This window comes from Bos indicus x Bos taurus, chromosome 18, assembly GCF_003369695.1.
Source record: "Bos indicus x Bos taurus breed Angus x Brahman F1 hybrid chromosome 18, Bos_hybrid_MaternalHap_v2.0, whole genome shotgun sequence".
Lineage (NCBI taxonomy): Eukaryota > Metazoa > Chordata > Mammalia > Artiodactyla > Bovidae > Bos > Bos indicus x Bos taurus.
The window spans coordinates 54,271,725-54,296,212 of record NC_040093.1 but is presented as its reverse complement, the minus strand read 5'-3'; the positions used below and the strand labels follow the sequence as shown (position 1 = coordinate 54,296,212).

Below are 24,488 nucleotides of genomic sequence, written 5' to 3'. Positions count from 1 at the left end.
GTACCGAGCAGTATTTTTAACCTTAACTGTCGCGGCTGAGCTTAAATTTCCTATCTGGACAGAAGTGTCACCCGCGGGAGAACGAGTGGTGTTGAACTGAACCTCGCCGGTGACAGACCCTGTAATTAGAAACTGTAGTGTCCCCGAGACCGGTCTTTAAAACTGTCAGAAGCCAAACGGCCGTCATTTGATACAAGACTATCATTACCCGTGAACCTATTAGCTGCAGGTAAATAACATATTATGCCGGGGACAGAAAGCAGGCAGGTTGGGGAGCTCGCTGACGCTTAATTAGGGCCGGCCGTGCTGGAGACGGATGGTCACCTTCTCACTCCCCTTCGTTAGGACGGAAGGTCAGGTGTGGCGGTGGTCGTGGGAGGGATCCCAGGCTGCTGACCATGCAGAAAGGGCCGCTTCCCTCGTCCACACCGCCTCTGCCTGCCGCTGCCCTGCCCTCCCCACTCTTCCAGACTGAGGTGGACACTGATCCCCTGGGGTGGGAGGATGCAGACCTGACCCATGTACACCCCTGGGCTGAAGGGTGATGGTGGCGCGGACCCCACGCTGGGCAGAGGACATCTGAGCGGGGATGGAGAGGTGGGTCGTCCCGGGGAGCCGGGATTGATCTGCGCACTGAGAACCGCACTCTACAGTTTGAGAAGGCCGCCCCGCCCGGGCACACTCAAGCCTCGCAATCCTCTGCCTTCTCTCCCCTCACGCTCTACGGCGGATCTGGAAAGGCCTTCTGAGGCCCGGTTTCCCAGAGTGTGGAGTGAGGACCAGCCCCGACCACAGAGCAGTCACGGGCAGCGCGTGGATCCCAGCTCCAAACTTCCCTTCTCCGGTGTGTTTAGCGGGCGGAGCTACCTGTGGAGCCGGCGGTGTCGCGGGTGTCTGGGTGAATCTGCGAGTGATTCTGTTTAGACATCGTGTTAGGTAGATGGCTCTGCAAGCCGCCTGGGGCTGCAGGTGTCCGAAGGCCTGACTCCACCGGCTTAAATCTCCAGGGACCCTAATGTCCCAGAACAAAGGGTGCAGAGAAGGAGGTGGGCTCTGCCCCTGGGTGGACGTTGTGCTTGGCCTTTTTGTCGGATGAACAGATTTAGAACAAAGGTCTGAAAAGAAGTTAGAGCTATACAGTTGCCGGACAGAGAATTCTGTCTTGCCCAGCCGTCCACCACCAGCACACACACTCGCACGCAGTCACATACACAGGAGCCCCCATGGGTACCTCCTACAGCACACACGTGCCCACTCCCCCGTGTATGCGTGCACACACACCCCATGCACACAGAAGCGCCCCACTTACACACTTGTACACACGCACCCCCCACATGCACCCGTTTACACCCGTATCCACAGGCACTTACGTGTGTGAACACACACACACGGGCACCCAAACAGCATGGGCCCTCCCCATGCCTCCTCCAGGTTGGACCCTGGTTTTTTAAATGTTTGCTCTGCACCCGCTCCACCCCCGTGGCTGTGTCTGGAAGGGCTCACCGGGCACTCGCTGTTGGAGCCCCGGCCTGCACTGAGCAGAGTGGGCGTGTGGGTCACCCGGTGAGGGGCGCCCAGAAGCGGGGCTGGTGCCCGAGCACAGGGGACGGGCAGGCCGAGGACAGGCATCTCTGCCCCTCGTGTTGGTGTCACCTGGGCCTTCGTGTCACTTGTCCCTGGGGCTAAGGAGGGATGTGGGACCCAGCAGGGGAAAGAAGGAGGGTTATTCCAGGAAAGGGGGACAAGACCAGCATGGGGAGGAGCTGGAAAGGGCAGGGCCGTGGGGCTTCGGGAGACTGGAGTGGCCAGTGTGGCGTGAGGATGGCCCAGATGGGAAAAGCCTGGAGCCCTTCTATGGGGTCACGTGTTTCTTGCGGTGGAGGTAGTCCACGTCGATGCGGGCTTGATCCTGGGGGTGGGGGTGGTGGCAATGTAGTGACACTGATGGCGACAGCTGGTTTGTATCAGCCATGTGCTGAGAGCTGTGCTGAGCACCCAGCGTGGTGTCATCCAGCGTCATTCATTCAGCCAGCCAGCCATTCATTCATCCGTCCTCCCTTTCCTTCCCTCGTCAGCTGCTCAGGCAGCTCCTGCTCCTTGCTGGGGGAGGCAGCACAGACAGCTGCCTTGGGGTAGCTTGCCTTTGCTCCGTGGGGTCTGGCAGCTTGGGGGTGCAGGGTGGCAGCGAAAGCCCCTCTCCTGCTTCCTGTCCTCCCCATGTACCCACGTTTCCCAAGCCAACACCCCCTTTCCTCCCGAGTCCCAGATCAGATCTGCACGCGCGCTGTCCGCACACCTGGAGTCCCCAGCTCTGCTGGCCCGCAGCCCCTTCTTCCGTCCCCGCCCCCGCCCTCGGGTGTGTGTAGAGGCTGCAGTTTCTCAGGAGCGTGTTGTGGTGACATATTTGGTGGGCCCAGCCGCCTGGCTGGGAGAATCCATCAACCGGCGTCCTCGACGCTCGCCTGCCCCAGCCCTGTTTTAATTTGCCAGTCTGTGGGCTCCTGTACACATATTCATCTATATTTGTGTCAGGCGAGATTGCCTTTGTCCTCCTCTGCCTGCTAATAAATCCCTCCATAGGTCTCAGCCTCGGCACTCGGCTCCCTGGGTGTCCGGTTTGGAAATCGAGTTGGGGGCTGTGATGACTCTGAGGGAAAATGACCCCATGAAGCCAAACCTGGCCGCTTCTCTCCCCACAGGACCCCCTGCCTTGGAGCGGACCGGACTGACCACAGGGCTCCCCGGCTCACCAGAGGGGTGCTCGGGTGCTCAGCATCAGGCACAGCCGCCCAGACAGCGTGTATTTTCTCATGGTTATGGAGGCTGGAAGTCCAGATGCAGGTGTTAGCGGTTTGGCGTGTGGACAGCCGCCTTCTCCCCATATCCTCGCGTGGCCGTCCCTCTGTGTATGTCTAGTTCTAACCTCCTGTTCGTATAAGGACACCAGTCGTATTGGACGAGTCCCCCCTGCCCCCGTTCCATGACCTCATTTTAACCTGACCACCTCTTGAAAGACCCTGTCTATCCAGAGAGTCATGTTCTGTGGTGCTGGGGGCTAGGACTGCAGTCCTGTGATTTTAGGGGCCACCATTCAGCCCGTGACACATGAAATTTCTCCTTTTCAGTTATCTGTAAAGTATGCTGGTCATCAGAAAGTGCATGTAAGTGCCCAGTCACGTGTGTTTACCACTGAACTCACCAGGTGACCAGCCCCCAGGAAAGAAATGGGGTGTGAGCAGTCCCAGAAGCCCCCCTCAGCATCCCCCCCCAGGCCCAGTTAGCCACTGTCCTCCTGGGGAAGCCACTGCCCCGACATCTAAGCCCATGGAGTCATTCTTTAGATCAGATGATGCTCCAAAGTGACATATTTTGAGTGGCTTCTGTACCACAGAGGGTGGGGGAAATGAAGGAGAAGCAGAAACGGTGCCTGGAGGCAGGGACAGGCCATCCAGGGGCTTTGCAGGTGGGCTGCCTGCGGGAGCAGGCTTGGTCCAGCTGTCGCCATGACCGTGGGCTTCAGGGTGGGACTGGTCAGCTGCCGAGGCGCCCGGCTGCTGTTTCACGGACGTGGGACAACAGTTGTCCAGAAACTTCGGCCAGAGGGAAGGGGATCGCCTTGTGAACTAGAAGTGCTGGTGAGATTGGTGTCTTGATTTGTTTTCCCCACAGTGGAATCCACAGGAACTTTATAGCACTTTTTTTCACCTGCGTCCCGGTGCCCCTGAACTTGACATTCGGAGGAGCGGCTTGTAAACATCTCACATCACGTCCTCTGGGCTGTATTGGGTGCACGGCAGCTCTGTGCCCTCTGACTGTGTGGCTGACAGCCGACGGCAGTTCCCTGGGCAACCGAGTGCTGGGTAGGCTGGGACACTTTAGATACGACCATAGGGATTGGAGTTCCTGGAGGTGGACGACGGTGGGGGTGGCAGAGGAGAGACTTGAACCGCTATCCGACGGGGGGGTGGGGTGACCTGAGCAGAGGAGGCTGGCCTGGGGAGGGTGCAGCGCAGACACAGGCTGGACCACGCGTGGAGAAGAATGAGGCCTGTCCAAGGGATGGGAGCCAGGTTCCCAGGTTTGCACAAGTGCACATGGAGAGGAAGGCAGCTAGGAGGGTTAGATCTGGGCCGGGGACGAGAGCCAGACTTCAGGAAGAGGTGGCTGGCGTTCTGGCCTTCCCAGGTGGCACAGTGGTAAAGAATCTGCCTGCTAATGCGGGAGATGCAAGAGACGCAAGTTAGATCCCTGGATGGAGAACATCCCCTGGAGAAGGAAATGGCAACCCACTCCAGTACTCTTGCCTGGAAAAGCCCCATGGACAGAGGAGCCTGGTGGGCTACAGTCCACGGGGTCACACAGAGTCAGACAGGGCTAAGCACGCACAGCAGGCATTCTGGTCTCGGGGAGGTCATGTTGGTGGTGGGCTCTGAAGGCTCCGAGCCCCCTTTCCGAGCCGGCTCCTGAGGTTGCATGGGCCTCGCTCAGAGCTGCAGGGTGGCGGGTGGCCAGGCGACTCTGTGTCTTGTTCATCTGAGGAGCTCAGTGCTCCAGACACAGGGTCTGCTGCCCAAGGACCTCTCCAGGCCGACTCCCACTGGGAGAGGCTGCCTCCTGGCTGTCCACCCGGAGGGCACCTTGGTTCCGGATCCATAAGTCCTGCAGCCGCAGGTCTGGACTCCCTGGCCTGGCTTGCCCAGGCCACCACCTGCCCTTGGCTCTCCTGGCCATGGGTGGGCGTCTGATCTCTGTAGAGCCCTGTGAAATAGAGACACAGGAAGCTCTGCAGAAGGTGGAGCGGCGGCAGGCTGGCCAGGCCGCGGGGGAGGGGCCCACTACTCAGCCCCAACAGTGTGCGGGAGCTCGCTCACGGGGGCGCGGGCGTGCCCCTTCCTCCCCCAACCGGAGGCTGCGGGAGGCTCAGGGGTGTTTGGATCGCACCCCCCCACCAGCCCCCGCGTCCCATCGCCCCTCCTGATCTCTGCGTCCCCTGCAGACGGTCTCCCTGACAGAACCTGACAAGAGCCATTTCCAAGATGGATTGATTCAATTTAGCACAAATTTTTGCTGGATTTGGTGACGTATGGCTCCCTGTTGGAACCGCATCGAATGTGACTCCAAAGAGAGAGGGTTTATTAGGCCAGGCGGCGCCGAGCAGGTGAGGCCCAGGGGGCGGGCGCTTGCCCTGGGGTGCCCCGGGGCCCCCACCTGCCCCTCCGTGCCCTCCCATCATTGGGGGCCGCTCGGCCAAGCTCAGAGGGAAATGCCTTGTGAGCCCGGCTTGCGTGTACCCCAGGGGCCGCATTTCCATTTTATTCCCAGAAGCCAAGTTTTGCTGCTGCCGAGGACCCCACCGCAGGAAACTCAGAGCTAAAGACTTCTTCCCTCTGGGCTAATAAATTCTTAATGGAGGCTGCGGCTCCGGAAGGCACAGCGCTGCCCCCAGCTCACCCCCAGCCTGGGACCAGGCCCCGAGTGTGTGTGTGTGTGTGTGCGTGTGCGTGTGTGTGTGTGTGTGTGAGAGCACACATGCTTGCATGTTCATGTGTGTATGTGTGTGTGGTGTGTTTGTGTGTGTGCCTGCATGCGTGTACGTGTGTGCACGTGTGTACGTGTGTGTTTGCGTGTGTGCCTGTGTGTGTGGTACCTGTGTGCATGTGTGTGTGCGTGCGTGCACGTGCGCGTGTGTGGTGTGTGTTTGCATGTGTGCCTGTGTGTGTTTGCGTGTGTGCCTGTGTGTGTAGTACCTGTGTGCATGTGTGTGTGTACGTGTGTGCACATGCGCGTGTGTGGTGTGTGCGCATGTGTGCCTGTGTGGGTGTGAGTGTGGGTGCAGCTGGCACACCCCGCCTGGACCAGGGCACGCACAGCACAGCTGGCAGCTGTGCCTTGTACCCTCCGCTGTGTGCCTGAGCACAGGCTTCTGGACCAATGCTCAGCAAGGGCTGGGGGCTGCTTCTGCTGGTCCCCACTGGAAGGGATGGGGTACCCAGCCTTGGTTAGGGAAGCAGGACCTCGCTGACCCCAACTGTGGATGCACACGGCTTTGGCCTTGTTGTTGGAGCACCCCCCACAAAAGTCAACGTCACAGCTAGAACCAGAAAGCCTTTCTTGACCCCCAGCCTCCTGTCCCCTGCTCCTGTGTCCAGCCTTGCTTCACTCCAGCCACACCCTCTGCCTCGCTGTTCCCCAAACATGGAGCCTCAGGGTCTTTGTGCCTGCTCTTCGTTTCCTTTACCACTGTAACCCCAATGCCCGGGACAGCGCCTGGCCCTTGGTAAGTAGTGAGTAGGCGGGTGACAAGCCCCTGGACGAGGGCCTGACTTTCGTGGCCATTTGATCTGGACAGAAAAGAGCGGGAACCTGGCTTGACTTCCCCTTCGTGTCTGCGATAGACTGCAGTGCCCCCCCAAAGACATTGCGTCCTAACGCCTGAGCCTGTACATGTGACCCGACGCGGGAAAGAGGCATTTGCAGGTGCAGTTAGGTTCAGGCGTGTGCGCTGTGGTTAGTGGGATTCCCCAGGTGCACGTGCAGCGCGGTCCTGAGAGAGGATCTGACGCAGAGGGAGCCACATGACCACAGAGAGCCCCCTGGAGCCAGGGCACGGTGGCTGCCCCCAGGATCTGGAAGGGCCAGAGTCCCTCCAGGGCCCTGAGTCTGGGGCCTTCGTGCCAGACCTGCTGGCTCAGGCTGGTTTAGAGGGTGGGAGTCAGGGCAAGGGTAGGTGGCAGAGGAGAAAGAGGAGCCCGACATGAGGTGACTCTGGGGAGCCCCATCCCTTGTGTCCACAGACTGGCTCAGCCCACATAGGAAGCGTTACACCTCAGCCTTGGGGCCCCCTGGGGTGCAGGAGGGTCCCCTCAAAACTCAACCTGGGCCTCAAGCCACATTTCTTGGAGTTGTGATCCCAGCGAACAGAACGAGTGACCAGGGTGGAGCAGGTGACGGGCCAGATAGCCGAGGGAAGGCTCCAGGGCCACAGGGCAGCGTCCAGCACCGTGGCCTGTGTCCTCCCGGAGGGCCCCCAGACCCTCCCCGCTCCAAAAGCCGCAGGCAGCCCGGGGACGGTTCCCACGTCCTGGCAACCGCCGTTTGTCTGTGGTTGGAACCTCAAGCTTCAAAGTGCCGGCGTGCTCATCCAGCCCCCTTCCAGCATTTTTTCAGGGGCCTGCTTTTGAAACGTGTGGTGTTTCTCCCTTTCTTTTGAGGCAAATGGCTGATTGATTGCCTTTCATCTCCTACTTTGAGTAGCTGTAAGAGCTACTTTATATAAACATCAATTACCGGCACGTAATAAATTAAGGGTCCCTCGCACCGCACGCATTAGAGTCCGGCCCGATATCAAAGCGCCCCCATCACCCAGCAACGGGAGAGAGGGGGCTGATGAGCCGCACGACGCTGGTGGAGATGCTGGTTTAATTGCAGATCTGCAAGAGGGTCGCAGGTGGAGGGACCCGAGCCTCATGTGCTTGTCCCCAGCCTGGGGGGCAGTCAGGCAGGTCACTGGTCAGGGCTTTTGCAAGTCTATCCTGCACTCTTCCAGACCCCAGACCCCAGCATGTGGCATTCAGGTCACCTTGGGGACCTCTGCAAGCCTTTGAAACCCTCCTCCACTTTGACCTCTGTCTGCTTTGTCCATCGCTCTGCCATCTGGTCCACTGGCCCATTGTGGGGAGCTCCTGGGCATCATCCAGCCGGGACTCTGCCCCACCCTGACTCCTGTCTCCTTGGGATCTGTACCCCCCCTCCCCGTCTGCACAGAGAGCGGTTGAAAGCGAAGACCCTGACTCTGGGCACGGTTTCACTGCTGTCCCCACTCAGCCCCTTTGCAGCTGGGGGTCCTCAGGCCACTTACCCTCTCTGTGCCCATTTGCTCCTATGTAGCGTGGAAGGTCGCTTCAGTCGTGTCTGACTCTGTGCGACCCCATGGACTGTAGCCCACCAGGCTCCTCTGTCCATGGGATTCTCCAGGCAAGAATACTGGAGCAGGCTGCCATTCCCTTCTCCAGGGGAATCTTCCCGACCCAGGGAATTGAACCCGCATCTCATGTCTCCTGCGTGGGCAGGCTAGTTCCTTGCCATCAGCGCCTCCTGGGAAGCCTTTAGCACGTGTGCACGCAGTGTGAGGAGGGTGGTGTTGGTGAAGCGCACCTAGACACACCAGCTGTCCCCACCGCTGTCGTTGTCACAGGCCGCAGCCCATGCTGGGGCTCTTCCTGGCCGCCCATCAGTGCTGAAGCCCCCTGGACCTCCCCCCACAGGAGCCACTTTTCTCTCCCCACCCCCGGCTCCTGCTCCTCAGCCTGAGCACATTCCAGGCGTCCCCTTGTCTTGACAATCAGACTCCTAGGACTTGGAGCACCTCCTGCCTCAGGCTTCAGCCCCCGCTCCAGGAAGCAGGACCCTCCCTGCTTGCACCCCCATGGCTCGCGCGCCCTGACAAGTTGCCCCCGCCTTGAGAGCAGGTTGCTCTTAGGGGTTTCCCCACCCCCACTCAGCATCGGCATCCCCTGGACATGTGGTGTGATAAACACCGCTCTGCGAGAGCCTGAGAACCTGCATTTCTGCCAGGTGACGCTGCTTCCCTGTGGGAACCCCACTTTGAGAACCAACACAGGGTGGATTCCCTAGCGGCCCTTGGGAAACCAGGCTTCCCTGAGTGGTTCCAGGGTGCGGTTGGCGGACAGCCCCCTCCCGATCTTCCCTCCTCCTCGGCTGTTCTCCCCTGCTCCTCCTCTCCCCCGCCTGCCTTCTCTCCCCTCCCTTGCCCTCCAGTTCAGTCTCAGGGGAGGCCCAAGGATCGGGGCCCCTCTGACCAGGAGCCCCCAGGGCCTCCCAGGAAACAGGCTTCAGCCTCTTTGGAGCCCCGTCCCCTTCCTGGCATTGCAGGAGTTCTGCCCCCGCCCCACAGGGCAGCTCCTGGAGGAGGGAGCAGGCCCAGCCCTGGGGGAGCAGCCCCGGGAGCCTGCCCAGCGCCCCGCCTCGGGGCACACAATCAGCTTGCCCAGACGCCTCACACTCAGGCGCCCGCCATGCTCAGAGCCGCTCAGCCCATTGTTCGGGGAAGGGCCCCTTGTGCCAGAATCTCTTATTACGGGATGGAGATTTCTCAAGTCCAGACCGCAAGGCCTGGCAGTGAGTGCCGCTGCCCCCCCAGTGTTCTGTTCCGGAGGCCCCAGGCAGCCCTGCCAAGCCGCTGCTCTCCCTACCTCCCCCGGCCCTCTGCCCGGGGCTGCCCGCAGGCCGGCAGGGATCCCGGGGCGGAGGTCAGGGCTGGTGAGTCAGAGACTTGGCAGGGCTGTGTGTATGTGTGCGTATATATGTGTGTGCATCTGTGTGTGCATGTGTGTATCTGTGTGTACGTGTGTTGTACACACACACCTGTGTGCACACATGTACGTGTTTACATTTGTGCACACATGTGTTGTACACATGTACATCTGTGTGCGTGTGTTTTTTACACATGTACATCTGTGCATGCGTGTGGGTGTGGGTGGTATGCTGTGTTTGCATGTGCATGTGTGTGCACATGAGTACACGTGTGTGGCCTGGTACACACATGTGTACCCATGTTTGTGTTCACGTGTGTCGGTGTGTGTGTGAGGGTTGGGAGGTGTGTGCATGTGCTCCTCCTGGGGGTCCCAGGAGCCCGCCCCCCGCTCCCAGGGTGCCTCTGGGTGATGGATGAGCTCTGGTGTTTCCCAGGCAGCATTCCAGCTTTCTGAAGTCACAGTTTCCATCTGCGGGCCCGCCCCTCCTCTGCTTGGCCCCTGTCCCTGTCCCCCGGGGCCTGCTCTCCAGCCTGGGGGTGCCCAGGGAACAGGGCTTCCTGGCCTCGGCCCCCCACGCCCAGCCCACTCTCTCCCAGTCCCTCGCGCAGGCCTCCCGAGGGCTCCCTGCTTGACAGGGTTAAGTAGCGAGCTGGCATTGCTGGGAAGAAACACAACCACTCCTGCGAGCTCTGTGGCCTCGGGTCACCCTGGAGTCCACTGATGAGATCTGGCAGCAGGCAGGCGGGGTGGGGGCACGGAGGAGGGCGGCCGCCTCAGAGAGAAGGGCCAGCAGCAGCCGCCAGCTCATGCCTGTGTTTTCTCGGGGCTCAGGGCTGGTATCTTCTGTATCTGGGGAGGTCACTTGAGCAGGTGGGGGGCCGAACGTGCCCCCATTTCCTCCCAGGGTGCTCTGTGGATGGCGGTATGGGGCTGGGCTCTGAGGATCCAGTGGTTCAGGGCAGGGGACACACGAACCACAGCATTGCTCTCTGGTGGGGCCCCTGGACCACCCCAAAAATGCAGTGAAAGGGGAGAGTTCCCATCTCTTGTGCTAAGACTTTATGTCAGTTTCCTGCCCCGCTAGCTCCATGGCTGGTGGGCGCCCTCCCACCCCTCACCCACAATACGCCACTCCCCGCCCAGCTTTCTCACCACTGGGGACACAGGATGGTGGCCTGCAGGGACTGGAGACAGACAAGGTGGGCGGGGGGAAGGAAACTCTAGCTCCCAGCCACAGGCAAGGCTGGAGAGGGACTTCAAGCAGTGCCAGCCCTGCGGGCAGGTGCCCCGTGGGCATCCCACGTCTTCACTCGGGTCCCTCCTCTGGCCAGAGCACCCTCAGAGCGGAGATCACCAGCCAGCCCCTCTGATCCCTATGGGACCTCGGGCAGGTTCTGCATTTCCTGTGACAAGGAGGCAGTGGGGTCCTACCCCCGGGAGTTCAATGGGGCGATGGCTGGGAAGAGTCAGCCGGACTTAGGGCTGGCGGACCGTCGTAGGATAGTCAGGTGTCCCCTAGACTCCGTTTCCCTGGCTGTGAATTGAGCGGGGTCTGGGGGGGGCGGCGAGGTGCTGTAAGTCCCCTTTGCCCTTTTCCTGCTGTGATTTGAGGAACTGGCGTGGAATCCTGGAGGTCCTTTCACCGTAGGGAGGGTGTGGTGTGTCACCTACTTCCTGCTGCTTCGGGCAGGTGGGGCAGGGCAGGCTGTGTCCCAGCCTGGAAGTGCAGAGGCGGCCCAGGGTCAGGCTGCTCTGCACACAAGGAGCATCAGATGGGGTCCCTGCTGGTCTAGCTCAGGGGTCTGACAGAAAGAGTCGTAGGGGCAGGGCACGCCTTGGCCCAGTGGCTCAGCCTCCCTGTGCCAGGACTTTGTCATCCGGGAAATGGGGCCACAGGGCTGGCAGTGACCGAAGAGCCCGGCATGCAGGTGCTTGCAGAGGGTCCCTGGGTGCAGAGTTGCCGCCTAGCTTCTGTGTTATCTGCCTACCCTCGAGCTGATGCCGGAAGCTTCCCCCGCCCTGCTCTAAGGTTTTTGCCCTGAAGCGTTTGTCTGGGGAGAGAAGATAGTTGAACCGCTCCCCACTTGCCTCCTCCCCCTGCCCCCCCCTGCAAATCCCAGGCTCCCCGTGAGCCCGCCCTCCCTCTCTAAGCCGGCTCCCTCGCCTCCAGCCCCAGCAGCTTTTTCTCTTTCTCTTTTCTTATTTTTTTTTTTTTTTTCATCTTGCCAGCAGAGCATCTCCCAGCCGGTCATTCCATTTCATTTCTGGTCTTGGGAGAGTGACATTTACATATTAATATTTTCCGAGGGAGCCCCGCTTGCGGAGCAAGTGTCTGCCTCATGGCCTCACATAATGTGAGGGAGATAAAGCGCCCGGCTTCTCCATGAATAACGACAAATGAAAGCCGCGTGGCCGTGAAAGGCCTCGCGTCTGCCCTGTCAGCATGTGGTACATCGGCTCAACAACCGATCCCGCGCCCGCTGCCTCCCGGGGTTTATCTCCACTTACAGGGGACGTGCTCTTTGTGAGGGCCCGTCTCCCGCTCCGCCGCCCTGTCACTTCCCCGCCGCCATCCCCAGCCTGGTGCCAGGGCCCGGCTCCCGCTCGAGGGACCGCATCAGGTGCCTAGGAGCCGGGGCCAGTGGGTTATCTCTCTCCTGCAGCCCTGCCCGCGGGGCCCCATGTCCCTGGCCGCCCGGACAGCTGCGCTTCCGCTCCATGATGACCCCGAGGTGCTCATGCAGCAGGGGGCTTTGGGAGCGCCCGGGGGCAGGGGCGGGGGGTGGCGGTGATCTCCCAGGGTGTGAGGGTCCAGGAGAGAGTGTGAGGGTCTCCAGGCAACAAGGATGCCCACGTGGATGGGGGGAGGCCGGCCACAGGAGAACGGCCGCGATACAGGGGCGCCACGGGGACTGCGCTGGGTGCGTGTCTGAATCATCTCGTTGGCTGAGCCAGGGATGTGACGTCAATGTTTTCCGCCAGCGGGGGCAGTGGAGGGGGAACAGGCATGGAGAGGGAAGTGGTTTGGCCAAGGCCACACAGCCGTGGAGAGCCCCAGGTGGCCACGTTCAGGGTCCAGCTCTGCCTCGAGCCAACTCCCCCCACTGTAGAACAGGGACAGGGCAGCTCTCCGGGGGAGGTTCAGAGTCGGTCTGGGGCCAGCATGCAGTGTGCAGCGCATGATCTCGGGTGTAAATCCAGCAGTTGGTGTGTGTTTAGGGCACATTGTCCTGAGTGCAAGACTTGCCCCTGGCTGCTTGAGTGGGGGACACCAAGGAAATGCCCGCCCTGCCCCCCAGCAGCCCAGAGGGTCTCTCTCACCCCATTCATCAGTCTGTTGGTCTTTCTGTCAGTCTTGGGCTGGGCAGAGAGATGTCTTCGCTTCGAGGCGGGTAGGGTCGGGGAGTGAGTCTGGGGTCTTCAGCCAGGCCTCCGAGACTAACATGTTTGCAGCGGAAGCTCTGACCTTGGGGCTGCGCCTCTGCCCTGACCAGTGCCGGGAGGCCCCCCCACCCACTGACTGCAGCCCAGGGATGCTGCCCGAGGGCCCAGAGCAGGGCACAGGACGCCAGGCTCAGGCCTGGCAGCTGGTTCTCTGTCCAGAGTGAGACATCCAAGGCTCACCTTCAAGGATGAGGAACTGGACTTGCCCAAAGCGAGTCTGTGACACAGCCAGGATCGAGTCCCAGGCCTCCTGCCTCTGGGCCCAGCGCTGTCCTCCCTGTCCATCCTCCCCAGGCGCCGCGGCCCTCCCTCTTGCCTGTGCAGAAGCCCACCCAGGACTGGCCTGTGGGCATCAAGAAGCCTGAGTTCCCAGCCCAGCTTTACCTGCTACAAACTCTGGGCGTGTTTGGGACCAATGTGGACCTCGGTTTCTTCTTCTGTGCAGTCATGGCCCCCACACCCCCTTCCTCCTCCAGCGTCCTTCCCTTGCATTGACGATATGTGTTTGCAGCCATCCTGTCCACAGCATCTGCGCGAGTGGGCTGCAGAGGGTTTCCAGCCCCACCCCTGCAGGAGGAGGGGACACTGGCCTTGAGGGCAGGAGGCCTGGCTGTGCACTGGAGTTGCCTGCCCGCCGGAGAGAGGCCAGCCTTTCCGTCTCAGTGTTCTGGCCCTGTAAAATCCGGAGCATGCTGGCGCTCAGCCCAGGGGGTCTTGAAGGGTTTCCACATACTGTTTTAAGATCCTCTGCTAATGAGGGCCCTGGCAGTGCCAAGTGTTCCCGTGTCTGTGTGTGCCAGCCAGAAACCGGGCACTGCTCACGGGAGCCGGTGGGTAACAGTGGCAGGGGTGCAGCCCCACGTCCACCTCCCCACAGGTGCCCGCCGGGGCCTCCTCCCAATTCTGGGAGCCCTCGTGGGCAGAGGGCACTGGGAAGGCAGGCTGGGCATGCCCTGCCCTCTCGAGCCTCCCTCTCCCCACCCGCAGCCAAGGCTCCCCGAGCCGCGTCCAGGACGGGGAACCTGCAAGGGTGGATGAGACAGTGGGCAGCCCCCACGCTGGTGGGGGGACCTTGAGCAGCAGCGCGTCCTCCCCTTCGCGGGCCCCGGGTGAACTGTGGGATCTGCCAGGAAGTGGCTCGTCCATTATCTCTCTCGCCCACACCGTTACGGGCAGCCACAAATGAGAATGCAGCAGGGCGACCCCCCACCAGAGGTCCCCCCAGACGTGCCCTCCTGTGCCCTTCACCACACCTGCCCGAGGGCCACGATCAGGAAGGCTCAGGGGGTCAACGGGTGTGAAAGGTTAGCGTGGCCCGAGGCCCGGCACCCCGAGGGGGCAGCCCTCCTCTCCCCACGCGGCACCAGCTCCAGCCATCTTGCTTCCTGGGTCAGCAAGTCTCCCTCCCTGCAGGTCCTTGGGGCTCACTCCCCCTGAAGGGGCCCTGAAACTGTGCATCCTGGAGGGAGCAGTTCAGGCGTGAGTAGGGGTGTCCAGGAGCACTTGCTCGGGGTAGGCTCCAACCTGAGCCCCTTGCATGCACGTGTGTGAGATGACGTCACACTCACAGCAGGGCTCCTCCTACAGGTTTGTAAACTGAGGCATCAGCGGTGAGCTGGGTCGCCCAGGAGTACAAGGCCGCAGAGAAGGGAGGTGTGAACCCCGGAGTCTGTGTGTGTGCTGACTGTGTGTGGGGTGTGCTGGTGTGCGCGTATACATGAGTTTGTTAGGAGAGCATGACCTGGTGGCCACCCCACCTTCTAGCCTGGCTCCATCTTTGGCTCTTGTTGAAGTCCCGCCTCTGCCCTCTGAGTACTCTGGGAGGTGCTGGGTAAATATTTGTTGATTGACTGTCTGATGAAATCATCTCTAGATAGGGAGGAATTGGGAGGGAGGGCTCTCTGGGGACTGATTAAGGAGCCCAAGTCGGGGCTGGGGAAGGAAGTAGGGCTGGAAGACCCTAGGGGCTGCCTCCCACCCACCCCCCCGCAAGACCCCCAGCCCTGGGGGTAGGGCTGACGCAATTCTAGGCAACAGAGCAAGGCATGGTGCCCCAGGGTCTTGGCTGCTTGCACCCCAGACCCTCCTGTGAGTCCCAGCTGTCACCCCTCAGGCTCCCTGGACATCGGGAGGTCAGAGAGTCCCAAAGGTCCCTTCTCGGCATTGTTCTAACCCCCGGGGGAAAGGCTTGCCCCCTGCTTACCCCACAGTTCTGGCTAATGGACAGGCCTCTGGGAGGAAGGGCTGGGTGTGAATGGGCCGAGGCAGCAATGGGAGCGGTTGTGGGGGGTGGGGGGGGTTGCATCTGGCTGCAGAGGCGCCACCTGTCCAAGGCCAGGGCTTTTGGGAGTGATGCTGAGTACCTGGGGTGGAGGCCTGCAAAAAGGGCTGGCTCCCCAAGGGGTGGAGTGCCCCCATTCCCCAGCCTCCCCAGCCATTGAACACCAGTGCTGGTGGCTGCCTGCCAGTGATCTGCCCTCTCCGGCCTGTGAGTAGGTGGGTTTGGTTGGCCATAGTAGGTGGGGGAGAGGGGCGTGGTTGGAGCTCCGGAGACCTGATCTGCCTGGTCACAGCTCCTGCTGGCTGTGTGGCTTAGGGTAAGGAACTCAGCCTCTCTGGGTCTCTGCTCATTTAGAAACAGGGGCTGCTTGTAAAATGCAGAACGAGATGGCCTGAATATAAAGATGCTTCTGGCCCATTGGAGGCTCTCAGCAACGCTGGCAGGGCTGCCACTGTTGAGGGGGTTGACGGATGGGGGGCCCAGGAGGAGCCCGCCAAGGGTGCTTGAGACCACCCACGGGACACCTGTCAGAGACAACCTGAGGCCCGGGCATGAGGAGCCAGAGGTGGGTGTGCACCGCGGCAGGGCCGGAGGCCATGGTCTGGGGAGGACATCCAGCAAGACGAGTGGAACTGGGCCCCTCCAAGGGCTGGGAGGCACGTCTGTATCGCTGTGACCTGCTCGCTTTCCTGGGCTGGGGAGCTGGGGGCCAGGCCTGTAATGGCGAGGGGGAGATGGCACCGGCTTCTCCGGGCTGGGGGGGTGGCCATGGGGGCGTCTGCTGGCCTCTTCACAGCCTGTGTGTGCGGGAGGTGGGCAGGGCGCCCACACCTCGGGGAGACCAGGGAGGCCAGCCCACACCTTGGGGCTGGTCCAGGGCGTGGGGGGCTTCGTCCAGGCACCTCTGGGCTCTCCCACCACCCCCTGGGGGCTGTGCAGGGGCCATGCAGGCTGCTGTTAGTGCATCCACAGCAGGATTAGAGCTAGTGAGTGGACCCCCCACCCCCTGATCAGCTCCCCTCTCCCAAACGAACAATTGCTCGCTCCCCTGGTGATCGGGACGTTGGCTGGGCAGCCGGCCCGGGAGGTTATGTCAGCGCCTGCTGGCTTTGCTTGTTTCACGGCCTTGTGGCCTCCCAGCCTCTGCTTGCAGCCCTGGCCCAGTGGGTGGGGCCTCATCCAGGCCGAGGGAACTGTTGGCAGCTCGATGTGCCGCCCCCCCCACCCCGCCCCCCGCCCCACACCTCCCCGACCCACTCGTCTGCAGCCTAGGCTGGTGCTGAGACCACCTTAGGAACACAGATGACCCCTCTGCCGAGATTTGCTCCCATCTCACATCCCCAAGCTCTCTCTGGCAGAGGCCCCAAAGGTGGTGGCAGAGTGGTAACCGGCCTGGCCCGGGGAAAGGACGGTTTTGCAGGTGAACCGAGGCCCAGCTGCCTGCCCGGTGGTCAGCAGGGTCCAAAGAGCTGTCAAGTGGGAGGAGGCCAGACCAACGCTGGGCTTTCTTATTCAGTGGGGGCAGGTGCCCCCTGTGATAGATCAGCAGGCTTTCCTTTGGGGATCTGGTCTTCAGGGTGGGGGGGCCACTGCCCATGTGCCTGGAGGTCAGTCTCAGCGGGAGCCCCAAGCCACTCCTCCAGGGGCACTGAGATGTGGGCTCTGCCTGCCCCCCCAGTGTCTGGTTTGCAGTGCCTTCTCCAGAGCGGCTGGCTGTGTGACCCCGGGCAAGCTATTTAACCTCCCTGGGCTTCATTTCTTCCCGTCAGGTGTGGGTTGGAGTAGTCGCCCCTGCACAGGGTTGCCGTGAGGCTGACATGCAGAGTACCTGAAAAGCACATTCCAACAGCACATGGGGGAACGCAGGCTGCGTGCCCCTTCAGCTCACCATAGACTGCGCGTTCCACGGGCCTACAACCCAGGGGCTGTCATGCGGTGGGAGGTGAGGACCCCCAGGCTCCCCTCTAGTCCCTGGCTCCAAGGCATAGATGGTCCAGATCAGGTAGGGTTGCCTTGAGACGGGCCAGAGCCACGCTGTCCCTGGGTCTCTCTCTTTCTGAGCCTGGCCTAGTGTCCCCGGCAGCAAGCTTGGAGACACTCAAGTACCTGCTGCATGTACTGAGCACCTACTGTGTGCCAGGGCCTGGTCTGGGCACTCCCCAGGGTCAGCCCGGGGATCCTTGTCCCGACCCCGTGAGAGAGGGGTGCCCTGGCAGCCTGACCCAGCTGGGCTCACCATGTCCCTTATCCCCCGCCCTCAGGGGGCTGCAGAAATGTAGGCCGTGTATCCCATGCTCAGATTTTGGGGAGACACACAGACACACACACACACGCTGACCAGCCTGACCGGCCCCCTGTGGAGTGATGCAGGTGGCCAGAGCTGTGGGGTGGGACATGTGAGCGCTCCCAAGGAGAGAGGGGCAGTGAGTGGGGATGGAAGGAGGCCCCATGGTGGGGCAGGAGCCCCCCCACCGTCGAGGGGTCAGGCCCAGGTAGGGGAAGGGCCTGCCAGCCCCGCCGCCCTCTGGCCGGGAGAGCAGAGCTCGAAGGCCCCTCTGTTCCCTTCTGATGATGGATAAAGATGTCCGCTCCCTCACACAGGCGACCAGAGCCGATAATTAGCTTTTAACCTGTCCCCGCCGTTAACGCGGAAAGGCCACCATTTGTTCCAGGGAGCTGCTAGTGTGTATAAAGAACCAAACATGGCCAATTTTGTTCAGGATGAATTAAGACTTGTAAATGTAGAATGAGTTCATCTATTTAATTAAGTAGCAGCAATATGGATGTTAAATTAAGTTCACAGCGGACGTGCCAAAACAGTGTTATAAAAATATTGCTGGCGGTGGGGGCAGGGATTTGGGGAGAGGGCACCCCCCACCCCCAGTGGCCGTCTCCCAGGTGAGCGGCGCCTCCCTGACCTGCTCTCGCTTCCTGTCTTCCCGGAGCAGCAGGCTTCCTGGTTGCAGCCAGGACCGTGTCTCTCGTGCTTCTTGAAGAGTTGTCTGCTCCCGCTGGCTTCCCCCGCCGCCCCGGCCCCCTGACTTGTGCCCACATGCAAGAGGCTCTCAGGCTGCCTGCCTTCTTGGCAGGGGGTTTTGGGGGAAGGCGTTGCCCTTGCCACGGGGGCGGGAAGCAGACAGGACCCAGTGAAGAGAGGTCTGCTCTGGGAAGGACCCTCCCAGGGAGGGCGGAGGGAGAACAAGCCAGAGAGAGGGGTGACGATGAGGGTGGTGTGCCCAGAGTGGGGGGCGGAGTTGGGGGGGGTACAGCCAGGCCTAATGACACCCAGCAGCAGCACTGGCATCTCAGAGCAGGGGGTCACTCGAGGCGGGAGAGCACGCAGATCAGAAGGCAATTCTTTTCCTTCCACCCCCAAATCAAGCCTCCCCGAGGAGGGATTATGGCAACAATGCTGTTTTCCTGGGACCGTCAGCTGCCCTGGTTGGGGGATGCTGGAGATCTTTGATTGACAGCAGTGGGCGGAATCTGGGGGACACGGCAGACTGTGTCCTGGAAGACAGACACGGAAGGCTAAGATGCCAACGTTGACACGCGTGGGAGCAATAGTGGAAGGAGGGGTTAGCTATAGTCGGGAGTATGGACAAAGTCAGGGAGTGTTTCCTAAAGTAGGGGATTTTCTCACTGGGTTTTAAAGGATGAATAGGTGTTTGCCTGGTAGATGGGGAGAAGGGCATTTTAGGAAAAGAAAAGAGCACGTGCGTAGACTTGTACTAAATTCACTGCAGGTAGTTCATCGCCGACGGAGAATCGGGGATATAGCTGGAGAGATGAGTAGGGACATGAGCGGTCTCGAGCGTCGTTCTGAGCAGCTTCTGAGCGGGGTCCCTGGAGGAAGCGAGACATTCATCCATGCCCTGCTTTTCTCCCCTTGGCTCTCAGCACACTGTTAGTGAGCAACACAGTCACAGGTCCTGCCCTCATGGAGTTTACAGTCTGCTCAAGACCGTGGATAAGAAACAAACACAACAGGATAAATAGGCACAAGGTTTCGTGGTGACCAGCGATGTGGAGAAAATATAAGGGGGTCAGGGTGTTTTCCCTGGGGCGGCCAGGGAGGGCTTCTCTGATGCCCTTTAACAGAGCCTGGGGAAAAAAAAAAAAAAACAGGTGACAGGCATGTCCCGTGTGCTGCAGGCGGTCCCGGTTTCTACCTCTTGCCCCAGCGTGACTGCTACTGGAGCCCCTTCGTGGTCACATGGACGTCAGACCCAGGTTACAGTAAGGGCAGGGCAAAGTGCAAAGGCCCTGAGGCGGGAGAGGAAGCCCGAAGGCCAGCGAGAGGGGGAGAGTGGGGCAGAGGGCGGATCGCGCCGAGTCCCAGAGAGGGCCGCACCGGCGCGGCTTTCACTCAGAAGGAGGTGGGAGCCGCGGAGGGGTCTGTGCAGCGGCGCCCTTGGTGGGACAAGTGTCCTCGGCTGCTGTACCGAGAGCAGACTGCAGGGGGCGCGGCGGCCGCAGGAGAGTCGCAAGGAGGCGCTGCAGGAGCCCCCGGGTTGGGGGCAGGACCCGGTGGGAGGTGGTCTAGCTCCGGGTGCCTTTTGAAGGAGGAGCTGCCGTGTGGATCGTGCTAGGGGAAGTGAGAGGAAAGGGGGCAGGCTGTGGGCGAGTTTCCCGAGGGAGGTGGCGGGAGCCAGCAGGAGCAGGTGGAGAGGAGATCCTGCCGCGGGCAGAGCCTCCCCGGGGGGCCTGTGCAAGACCTCAGGAACTTGGCCTGCAGCTGGGTTTCACTTGGTCCCCACACAGCTCTTCGTTTGTTTTTTTTTTTTGAAATGTATTGCCAATATTTTAAAGCCGGGAGATTTAAAAAAAAAAACAAAAACGGATTTTTAGGCTTTCTTTAAAAAGTCCGAAGCTCTGGCTCCACTGGGTCTCATTGCCTCCTGGCACCTGGCTGGGCCATTTGAGCTGCCCAGCCCACATCGCGAGAGACACGTGTCCGGTTTTCTCCAGGCACTGGTGTCCAGAGCCGCTAGACTTCTGCCCGCGACGCCCCTGAGCCCAGCTCCCTGTGCAGCGCATGACCTGCCCACATGTACCCGGCCTTCCAGCCCTGATGGGAACCAGCTCCCGAAGGTAGGAAATGGGAGGACCGAAAATCCCCATGGGTAGTGCCTGCCTCCCATCACCGGCCCCCCTCCCCCCGCCCGGCCCCCCAACTTCCAGCTCAGCTGTCTGCCTCGGCTCCTTGAAGCCTGTGGAACCATTTAAAAGGCTCCTAACGATATTGATCAATCTCTCTAAAATGGATTATCCCGTTTGCCTCCCAGCCTGACTGGATGCCCTGGGTAAGATCAGAGAGGAATTATGTGAGCCGGAGGCCGCGGGAGCAAGGGTGAGGATGTATCTCCTCCCGGTGATGCAATCTTATCAGAGCTGAACTCTGCTCTCCATCTGGGGATATAGGACACTTTGGGGCTGTCGGAAAGAAATAATAATCTTAACAATTTGCGGCCCGTGCCGTGCCACGCGGACTCAGCGGGGAGGGTCGGTGGGAGCTGGGAGGCTGCGGTGAGGACCCCTTTGCTTGGAGCTGCTCCCTGGAGAAATCAAGCCCTGGCAGGAACCCCTTGGAGCCCCCGCCTTGGGTGGCACGCCTGCCACCCGCTCACAGCCCACATCTCCAGCCCAGGGGACAGGCGTGTTCATTAAAATTTGAAACACAAATGGAAAATTGCTACCTGAAGCCTCAGCGAGCAGCCAGCCTGTGGATCTGAGTTCCTGTTAATGGATGGAACACGAGGAAGCAATTACAGCTCCCACCCCGTGGTTCCTCTGGAGACAGTCAGGTCTAATGGGAGAAGAGGAGATCCAAACCCGTCTGAGTCCCCCATCCCAGGGCTGAGCCGCAGCACAGCCCCTGTGAGCTGTGGTGTTCTGGCTTCTTCCCCCCGACCCCCACGCCCCCATTGTCTGGAGGGCAGGAGCCACCCAGGGCCTGTTGGCTTTGTTATCCCAATTGACCTCCACGCGGTGATGCTGTGGGCACACACCTGCCTCTGGCTGCATTTGGCTACCTAGATTCAGGACTTAGTGCAGGAGCTCTATCTGGGAGGTCATCCCAGGAGACACCAGGGGCGCCAGAAGGAGCCCGATAGAGGGGGCTCTGTGTAGGCCCCTGGAGCTTGGCTTTGCTGGGGTCCCCGGAGAGGTGGTGGGGAGTGCTCCTCCGCTGTCCCGCAGGCCTGGGGCAGAGAGCTCCAAGTGCCGCGACACCCAGCGGGGGCTGCGTGAGGAGTGGGCGGCAGCAGCAGTGGGCGGTGGGCAGCCCTTGCACAGGGACTCCTGCTGAGAAAAGCCTGGCCGTCCAGGCAGGGTCCTCGGGCAGCTCTGCCAACAGAGCCCTCTGGATGGGCTCGGGCTCCCGGGGTCCCCAGGATCCTGGTGGCACCTTCTGCAGCGGGCTCCAGAAGCTGGGCCCCGCCTCCTTCCGCCCGGTGCTGCCCCCAGGCCCCCCCTCACCGCCCGCCTGCCCAGGGTCTGTGCGGGATGTCTTTTGTGTGTGCTGGTGTTTATTTGGTCAAGGGCTGGGTCAGGGACTTGGAGTCCAAGCCACTGTGAGGAAATGGGGGTGGGGGGCTCCCTTGTTTCCCCCCAGGACAACCGGATGGCCCTGGGTCCAGAGACAATAGGTCTAGGGAGGGGCCAGGTGCTGCGCCCGGGGGCAGGAAAAGGACGACTTAAAGATAAACACGGCCCCGCCCGTGGGCTTGAACTCAGGGCTGCAGAGAGGTGGCCCACGGAGCCTGAGGGGAGAAGGGGAGAAGCCGAGGGGGTGGTGGGCAGAGGCCTGAGGAGTCCAGAGAGAAAGTAACAGCCGGGAGCCTTGAGAGCTTGGTGTGCTCCAGGGCTTCTGGCTTGATTGTGATTCTCTGGACCGCCCCATGGGGAGCATCATTGTGCCCCTTAAATTCGGGGACACTGCAGCACAGGGAGGGTGCGTCCAAGGCCACAGTGGCTGAAGGATCCCCGCCCTCCTCTGGAAGCTGAGTTCAGCACCAACCACCACCCCCAACCCCCCACACCCGCCATCTCAGGTCTGGGATCGCCCCCAGCTACGCCCCTGGGCAGAGGCTGAGCCCCGCCGGGAGAGGTGGGACTCTGGACTCAAGAATTCTGGCACACCTGCCCAATTTGCGGGGGTGGGGTGGGGCATCATATCTCTTCTTGAGAGAGAAGGGGCATGGCGCCTTGGTCTCAGGGCCATATCAACAGACAGCAGGGCCTTGAGATTGTCCCACGTGCCCCTAAACCACCCCCAGCTCATCCTCCTGCAGCCACTAGGCCTCACCCTCAGACTGCCTTGACCCCTGCTTTCTGGTGTGGGGCCCAGCAACCCTTCACTCAGGAAGAATTTTTTAACAGAGATTATTCATATAGAGTACCTAAAAATAACTTGTAAATAAATGTGTATTGAGATGAGAGTTTGAAGTTGTTTTTAACATTTAAAATCAGTTTTATTGAACTATTTTTGTTGTTGTTCAGTCGCTTGGTCATGTCCGACTCTTTACGACCCCATGGAATGGAGCACCCCTGTCTTCCCTGTCCATCATCAACTCCTGGAGCTTGCTCAAACTCATGTCCATTGAGTCAATGATGCCATCCCACCATCTCACCTCTGTCGTCCCCTTCTCCTCCTGCCCTCAGTCTTTCCCAGCATCAGAGTCTTTTCCAGTGAGTCGGCTCTTCTCATCAGGTGGCCAGAGTATTGGAGCTTCAGCTTCAGCATCAGTCCTTCCAATGAATATTCAGGGTTGATTTCCTTTAGGATTGACTTGTTTGATCTCCTTGATGTCCAAGGGATTCGCAAGAGTCTTCTCCAGCAGTACAGTTCTGAGTGAGTGAAAGTCTCTCGGTCATGTCCGACTCTTTGCCACCCCAGTCCATGGAATTCTCTAGGCCGGAATACTAGAGTGGGTAGCCTTCCCTTCTCCAGGGGATCTTCCCAACCCAGGAACAGTTCTAAGGCATTGATTCTTTGGCGCGCAACCTTTTTTATTGTCTCATATCCGTACGTGACTGAGTATTGGAAAAACCATAGCTTTGACTGTACCAAACTGTATAGGCAAAGTAATGTCTCTGTTTTTTAATACACTGTCTAGGTTTGTTGTTGCTTGTCTCCCAAGGAGCAAGCGCCTTTTAATTTCATGGCCACGGTCACCGTCTGCAGTGATTTTGGAGCCCAAGAAGATAAAATCTGTCACTCTTACCACTGTTTCCCCATCTATTTGCCATGAAGTGATGGGACTGGATGCCATGATCTTCATGTTTTGAATGTTGAGTTTTAAGCCAGCTTTTTCACTCTCCTCTTCCACCTTCATCAAGAGGCTCTTTAATTTCCTCTTTACTTTTGCCATATGGATGGTGTCATCTGCATATCTGAGGTTACTGATATTTCTTCCCACAATCTTGATTCTAGCTTATTGAGATATCTTGTGTTTAGTTGCTCAGTCGTGTCCAACTCTGTGACCCCATGGACTGTAGCCCGCCAGGCTCCTCTGTACGTGGGGCTTCTCCAGGCAGGATACTAGAGTGGGTTGCCATGCCCTCCTCCACGAGATCTTCCCAACCCAGGGATTGAACCCCAGTAGGGAAGCCTTATTGAGGTATAGTTTGTGTTTAATAAAATGCAGCCATTTAAAGAGTTTTGTTCCTTCGCCGTTGACACATCTGTGCACGTCTGTGTAACCAGCGGCTCCGACCAGGTGTAGAAATTGCCATCACTCCAGAAAGTTCCTTCCCAGGTGTGCCTGTCCAGTCCACTCTCTATCCCAGCCCCTGCTCTGGGTTCTATTACTGGAGGTTAGACTTTGTTCTCCTTCTTTTCAAATTGTGGTAAAATACACAAAACATAAGCTTTAGCGTCTCACCCATTTTCAAATATTCAGATCTGTGGCATGAAGTACATGTCCAGTGTTACACGCGCATCACCACGGTCCATCTTCCGAAACTGACACTGTCCGCGTTAGTCCCCTGACCCCCCCCACCCCTCCCCCAGCCCTCTGCCTTCTGTGTGTATGACCGCGACTCCTGCAGGGTTCCCGTCAGTGGACTCATGCAGGAGCTGTCCTTCTGGGACAGGCTTCTCTCTCTTAGCACAATGTCAAGGTCATCCATGTTGTCACAGCTGTCAGTGCTTGGATCCTTTTTAAGGCTGAATAATATTCCCGTGTGTGTGTGTGTGTGTGTATCACGTTTGTTTATGTGTTCAGCTCTCGGGGACCCTTGAGTTGCACCCACGTTTGGGCTGTGGTGGACAGTGCCTTGCACACGGGTGTGCCAGCGTCCGCACACCTCGGCCCTTCTTACACGTACTCAGGGAAGCGCCGTGTAAATGGAGCTGTGTGTGCCCGGGGTGTTCGGCAGCCTGGCTGCCTCCACCCTGCATTGTCTGTGACACTCGTCAGGTTGCAGAGCCGTGTTCCTTTGTGTGAGTCAGCGCAGTTGTCCATCCGCCCTCCTGCTGATGG

At 60.0% G+C, this 24,488-nt stretch overlaps 1 protein-coding gene and 1 long non-coding RNA gene across 3 annotated transcripts in view; both read left to right on the top strand.

Moving 5' to 3' along the window:
* GSE1 (Gse1 coiled-coil protein) overlaps positions 1-24,488 on the top strand; it is a 395,207-nt gene that overhangs the window by 253,157 nt on the left and 117,562 nt on the right.
* Positions 18,288-22,442, top strand: LOC113875465. 2 transcript variants are annotated; one of them, XR_003506253.1, is made up of 3 exons: positions 18,288-19,379; positions 19,972-20,094; positions 20,646-22,442. It is a non-coding gene; the product is annotated as an uncharacterized LOC113875465 (long non-coding RNA). The 2 variants fall into 2 exon arrangements; XR_003506252.1 differs by having other exon boundaries at positions 20,289-22,442.